The 6,452-nt window shown below is 40.5% G+C and overlaps 1 pseudogene; it reads right to left on the reverse strand.

The window, feature by feature from the left end:
* Nucleotides 1–325: 325 nt before the first annotated feature.
* LOC149018683 (pentatricopeptide repeat-containing protein At2g02980, chloroplastic-like) lies at nt 326–5,675 on the reverse strand (annotated as a pseudogene).
* Between the last annotated feature and the right edge of the window lie 777 nt (nt 5,676–6,452).

The raw sequence follows: 6,452 nt of genomic DNA on the forward strand, positions 1-6,452 counted from the left end.
GCGAAAGAAATGATCCGTGATTAGCTTAGCATGACCTGGCTACCTGAGCCTGACTTACGTAAAGTTGGGATCATCCTCGGTACGGAATGATCCTTGATCAGCCTCGGTACGGAATGATCCGTGATCAGCTTTGAAAAGCATGACAAGGCCTCGGAAGGCTGGCTACTTGAGCCTAACTCACGAAGAGTCGGGACCACCCTTGGTACGGAATGATCCGTGATCAGCCTCGGTACGGAATGATCCGTGATCAGCTTCGGAAAGCATGACCAGGCCTCGGAAGAGGCTGGCTACTTGAGCCTAACTCACGAAGAGTCGGGACCACCCTCGGTACGGAATGATCCGTGATCAGCTTCGGAAAGCATGACCAGGCCTCGGAAGGCTGGCTACTTGAGCCTAACTCATGAAGAGTCGGGACCACCCTCGGTACGGAATGATCCGGATCAGCTAGCATAATCACGCCTCAGATGGCTGGCTACTTGAGCCTGACTTCGGAAAGCCGGGATCATCCTCGGAAGGAGTGACCCTGAGTCAGCGTTGAAAAGGAGTGACCCTGAGTCATCGTTGAAAAGGCATGACGTGACCTCGTAAGTCTGACCACTTGGGCCTGACTTCGGAAAGTCGAGATCACCCTCAAAAGGAATGACCCTGGATCCGAGTTGAAATGGCATGATCAGAAGACTAGTTCGCAAAAATGTTCTTTGGATTAATAATGAAGAAGAAATTTTGGATGACCACGCTTAATAAGATGATTTCTCCAAGAATACAAGAAAATCCTGTCTCCTTTCTACTGATAGAAATAAGTCTTCAAGAATAATATAAGTCTTCAAGAATAATATAAGTCTTCAAGAATAATGTAAGTCTTCAAGAATGATGATCAGTCTCTGCTCTATAGAAAATTGCTGGTCAGAAGCCTTCATAGCCGAGATCAACCTTTTATGTGGCTGAGAGAAGTCTTTAGAGAAAGTTGCACAATGATCAATGCTTTAATGTCCAGTCTATTAAAATTGAGCAAAGTGAAAGATCAAAGTTTGCCATAAAGTGCAAGATCAAATAATAAAATGATAATATGAAGTTTGCTATAATTGCAACTCCTCAAGAAATTTTAATTTATGTAGTTTTGGACTGATGAACTCCCAAGATGTATTTCCTCCTTTTTCTATTTCCACCTGCAAACTTAAAGCTTCAATTCTAAACCTGACAATCATACTAGGAGAATAATATATCATAACACTATAGGGAAGCCCACGGTTAGAAACTTAATAAAAAGCCTGATTAATGAATGGTTAGGAACTAAGCATTTCATATCAGTTCAGTATAGAATATATGGATTCTCGCCTCATTAAGATAAGACGATATCTCATCCTTCCTATATGCAACCAGAAGGATAACTCGACATTCTTTTATGATTAATAATAAAAACAAATAAAACACTTCACAAACGTTTGTTTAGGGTACTGATATCTATATGCAATTAACAGAAACATATAAAACAAAATAAAAACTTCTATGACTCCTCTAAACTTATATTCTATTTACTCAAAACTCCCGTCATAAGTTAACTATATACAGTACTAACAGAATGCATATTTCACCAATGTCTATTCTTTCTCCTTTTTTTTTTTAATTTTTTTTTTAAAGGAAGCTGAAGTGAGTAACCATCTGCAAGTAAAGAGCTGCACTCATCTGGAATTTTTGATATATTCCTCTTGATATTCCAAATTCATCTCTAGGTTATATATGACAAACACTCTTTGTAGAATGAATCTTTGTAAATCGAAGATTTCAAATATTGTTAGAAAAAGGAATGATGACCAGGAATTTGTAAATCAACTATTGTTAGAAAAAGAAATGATATGACCAAGAAACTCTAATATACTTATTTTTTATTGCAGTAGATTTCTTGCTCCATGATCTCTTTCTGCACTCGAATTTTTCAAGAATCTTTGAAATGCTTCTTTGAGGAGTTGATATTTGAATAGAAAAACTTTCGGAAAATAAGAATATTGCGAATGTAGCATCCATGCTGCTGCTGCTATTCAAGCTACCATCATCTGGGCTGTTATGCTTTCGTTTCCAATTGAACTTCAATTGTTGCCGCAGCAATTTGGAAAGATATTGATGTAACAAAGGAATAATGCATTTTATCCATCCTCTATATAAGTATGAATAAGGGGGGAAAGAATGCTCATGGGCTAATGCAAGATGATGCTGCCTCTAGAAATGTTAAGAGCAAATTCCCTTGCCGAAATGATGGAAGCAGTTTCGGTCCCATTAGCATTAAGGAGCCCGAAAGCTATAGCTAGTTTCTCACTATGAAAACTAAGATTGTGTTCTTTCTCCTCTTCTTTAATGTCAGGAACATAACCCATGACCCTCAACTTTTCTATGATTGAACATAAGAATTCTCTTATCTCTGTAGATTGGGAGTGCAAATCATCCCCTGCAACAAACTCATGAATCATCTGATCAACCTCAATCAAACTACAGCCAGCTTCCTTTTCAATCATTTGCACTTTCATTAAGTTCCTTACCCCTGCCTTTTCTGCCCATTGATCAGAACCACCATAGACATTTGATAGAAGCACATAGTCACCATCATGATCAGGATCAAGCACAGAGATCTGATCCTTTACCCGCTTCGCTAACTCCAGATTACCATGATAAGCACAAGCTCCAAGCAGAGTCCTCCATAAAACGGAATTTGGCCCGATTGGCATTTTCTCAAGGAACTCATAAGCCCCAGTCAGCATACCGGCACGGCCAAGTAGATCAACCATACAACCATACAACCATAGTGCTCGAGCATTGGCTCTATATCATATTCCTTTTTAATGCTCGAAAAAATTTGCCAACTAAGCTCCACAAGGCCCCTATGGCTACAAGCCAATAGAACTCCAATAAATGTGACACAATCTGGTTGTAACCCTGTCCTCTTCATTTCATATAACATTCTCATTGCTTCTCCACTTTGCCCATGAACAGCAAGCCCATTAATCAACACAGTCCATGTGTAAACATTTCTTCTTGGCATTTTATCAAACACTAACCGTGCCTCTTCAATGGATCCACATCTTGAGAAATGTCTATTAAAGAGGTACCCAACGGAACAGAAAGATCAAACCCATTTCTGTAGATAAAAATATAAAACCATCTACCCAATTCCAAGAACCCCAAACTGGAGACAGTGGATATCAGAGTAACCATCGTAACCTCATCAGGTGTTATGCTCGTGGTAACCTGAATTTCTTCGAAGAACAGCTAAAGCCTCGAGTCCAAAACCATTGGTCGCAAAAAAAGCGATCAGCGAAGACCAAGAAACCAAGTCTCTTTTGGGAATCTCATCAAACACCTTCAAAGCAACATCGACCAAACCATAACAACTGAACATATGAATCAAAGCGTTAGTCACGAAAATATCTGAATAAAGACCCAGCTTTAAAATAAGAACATGAAGTTCTCTTAGATCTAAATACAAACGGAAAGGTGAAGTGATCTGGGGGAGACGCCATTCCTGCCTATGAGACCAGGCATGATAATTTTTATCATCAAGTGAAAGAATTTTCCTGGTGAACGTGAGTTCAGAGCTGCTAGCTTCTGTTCCCAATTTCTCAGCAACCCACCGCTTATGATGCCATATTTGATAGTTCTTGGAGTTACTCTTGGCAATGGTTTCAATGAAATCCAGTTCCTGATGAAGGTCGGCATTAAGTGTCTCAAGTATAAGGCGCCTGAAATGTCACACCATGCAATTTCCAGCATTCATGGATTTACTCTCATGAACCTTTTCAGATTTCAAATATTCCACATTGCTTTCTAGAAAGCAATTTTTTCTAAGCTCGAGGGACAATATTTGTCTTGACTTGTGGTTTACGGAGCGTGAAATCCAAGTTTGACTCAATGACTTCCTCCACCCATTAAACACGTCCAGTTAGATGAGGCCTTATTTGATTTCTATATGAACCTTCCACCAACTCCATCAACCTTTTCGGGTGAGAAAGGAATCTATTGGAATTAAAAGCCATGAGGCAAGGCACAGGCGCAAAGATCAGGGGGTCCTCTCGTCAACAATATAAACAGCTCGAAAGTAATCCATGATTTCCCTGAAATCTTCATGGTAAGCGATGGGGACAACTGGATTGGGGCCGTCGTCCTGAGGAACTGGCGTGATATCGGACCATTCTGGCCTCTCGTTCAGAACGAGATCCTCTCATCTTCATCTGAAATCTGAATCCATAGGAGACGATCACAGGCACAACTCCTCCGAGGGGCTTAATTAAGATTCTTGAGATGGAAATCTGGAAAATCAGCAATAGAGATCTCAGATCTGAAAGAAATGAGATACTTAGATCCAAGAGAATGGAGAACAGCACATGGAAAAGCAAATCAGTAGATCCAATAGATCGAAGGTAAAGAACCAAATCCAAAAGAAACGCTGGTCATAGGATAAAAAGAAAAACTGCCGATCGAGACGCTAATCAAAATAACAACGATCATCTGAGATGCCAATCAGTTAGTCGTCACGCTTGGTTTTGGTTACACAACACTTGAAGGTGAAAGAAGGATGTTTCTTGCTCCACCATTATTGTCATGTGTGGCCGATCCGTGTAATCGCTGCAACAAGAAAACTTTTCTCTGATGTCTTTACAACAAGTTTACCTTCATGCTTATCAGAAAAGAGTAATAAAAGATCTTTAGAAAATAGAGATATTTAGATATAAGAGAACAGTGACAGATATAAGAAACGTAAATGTTTAGATCTGAAAAAATGGTAACCGAGATCTAAGATCTGAAAACAGAGATACTTATTTCCGAGTGAAAGGAAAACTTATCAGCAAGATTGATGATGGGCAGAGTATCATCGTTGGCTGCAGGGATCTTGAAGCAGTAGGTACTGAAGAAGAGACTTCGCTTTGCTGGTTATTTTGTGGAACCATAATCAGTAGATCCAATAGATCGAAGGTAAAGAACCAAAGATCAAGAAACAAGATATAGCAGGATGCTTCTTGCTCCACCCTTATTGTTACTTTATGAAAACCAAGATATAAGAGCTGTGAAGAAGATCTCGCTTTCTTCTCCAAATTCACATAATCGACTCAGATCTAGCTTGCAGTATATGAAACTTCATCGGAAAAAGAGCGTAAGATCTTGAATGCTTTTTCAAGACAGATCTTTAGAAAAAACTTGATCGCTAAGCAAAAGATCTCCAAACAAAAAGATTGCAGAAGAACGATCATGCTCTTCCGGTAGTTGAGCCATAGCTTCTTACTCAAGTTCCCACAGACGGCGCCAAATGTTGGTGCTAAAATTGCCAGAGGCTTTGAACCGTAATCCTTGCACCAATCCATTCAGATCTGGATCGATCTGGCTTGCTCAATCGTCAATCAACCTCTCGCTTCTGAAATATAGAACACCAGTGAGAAACGAAGCCGATCGTCTTGATCGGCCCGTCTCCGACGATCTAGTCAGTAAATGATCAGAAGTGAGCTCTCAGAGAGCTTTAATGCAAAATAAGCGAGAAGTGTGTGAATATTCGAATGAGCTTACCTTTCATGAGAATCTTGGCTCTATTTATAGGCTTGAATATGTTGTCTCTTATCATTGATGACCGTCGGATAGAAAGTATAGATTGGATGGCTATTATTAAGCCTTTGTTTAACCTTTGGGTGGTCCCTTAAATTCATTCGTCTCATCAGCTGAATCCGGTTGAACCTGGTTAGACCGGTATAAACCGGAAGTGGATATTTTAGTCACAACAGTATGCTCTCGGTTTGGTCTCCTTGTTAACAATGTAGGGGCCCTCCATGTCAAGCTTAAATTTCCCTGATTTCTTGGATCTGAAGCCCCGGTTCTTCGCAATACGAGATCTCCCAACCTATATCTTCGGGTCTTCACTCGGGAGTTATAATGTTGTGCTACTCTTTTCTGGTACCGTTGGTTTCTGTGGCGAGCCATTTCACTGGTCTCCTGTAGGAAGTCGAGGTTAGTTCTCAGTCGTTGTTCATTCTCTTTCTCAGCGTAGGACTGGTATCTAATAGACCCGGCCAATACCTCAACCAGAGCCAGGGCTTCAGTTCCATAAGTCAGGCGGAATGGTGTTTCCCCGGTGGGAGTTCGAACAGTAGTTTGGTATGACCATAGGACGCTCGGGAGCTCTTCGACCCACACGGTTCGGTTTTCTTCTAACCTTTTCTTTATCCCATCCAACAGCGTCCGGTTTGTAACTTCCACTTGTCCATTACTTTGCGGGTAAGCGACCGAGGAATAACAGTGTTCAATGTGATACCTTTTGCAGAATGCTTTAAACCCGGCGGCTTTGAATTGCTTGCCGTTGTCGATTACTAATATTCGAGGTATCCCGAACCAATAGATGATCTTTTCTTCGAAGAATTTTTCCATTTGTTTTTCTGTGATGGAGGCTAAGGGTTCTTCTTTGACCCACTTCGTAAAGTAGT

This window comes from Hakea prostrata, chromosome 4 (genome assembly GCF_041222555.1).
Source record: "Hakea prostrata isolate BN-2017 chromosome 4, UWA_Hpros_2, whole genome shotgun sequence".
NCBI lineage: Eukaryota > Viridiplantae > Streptophyta > Magnoliopsida > Proteales > Proteaceae > Hakea > Hakea prostrata.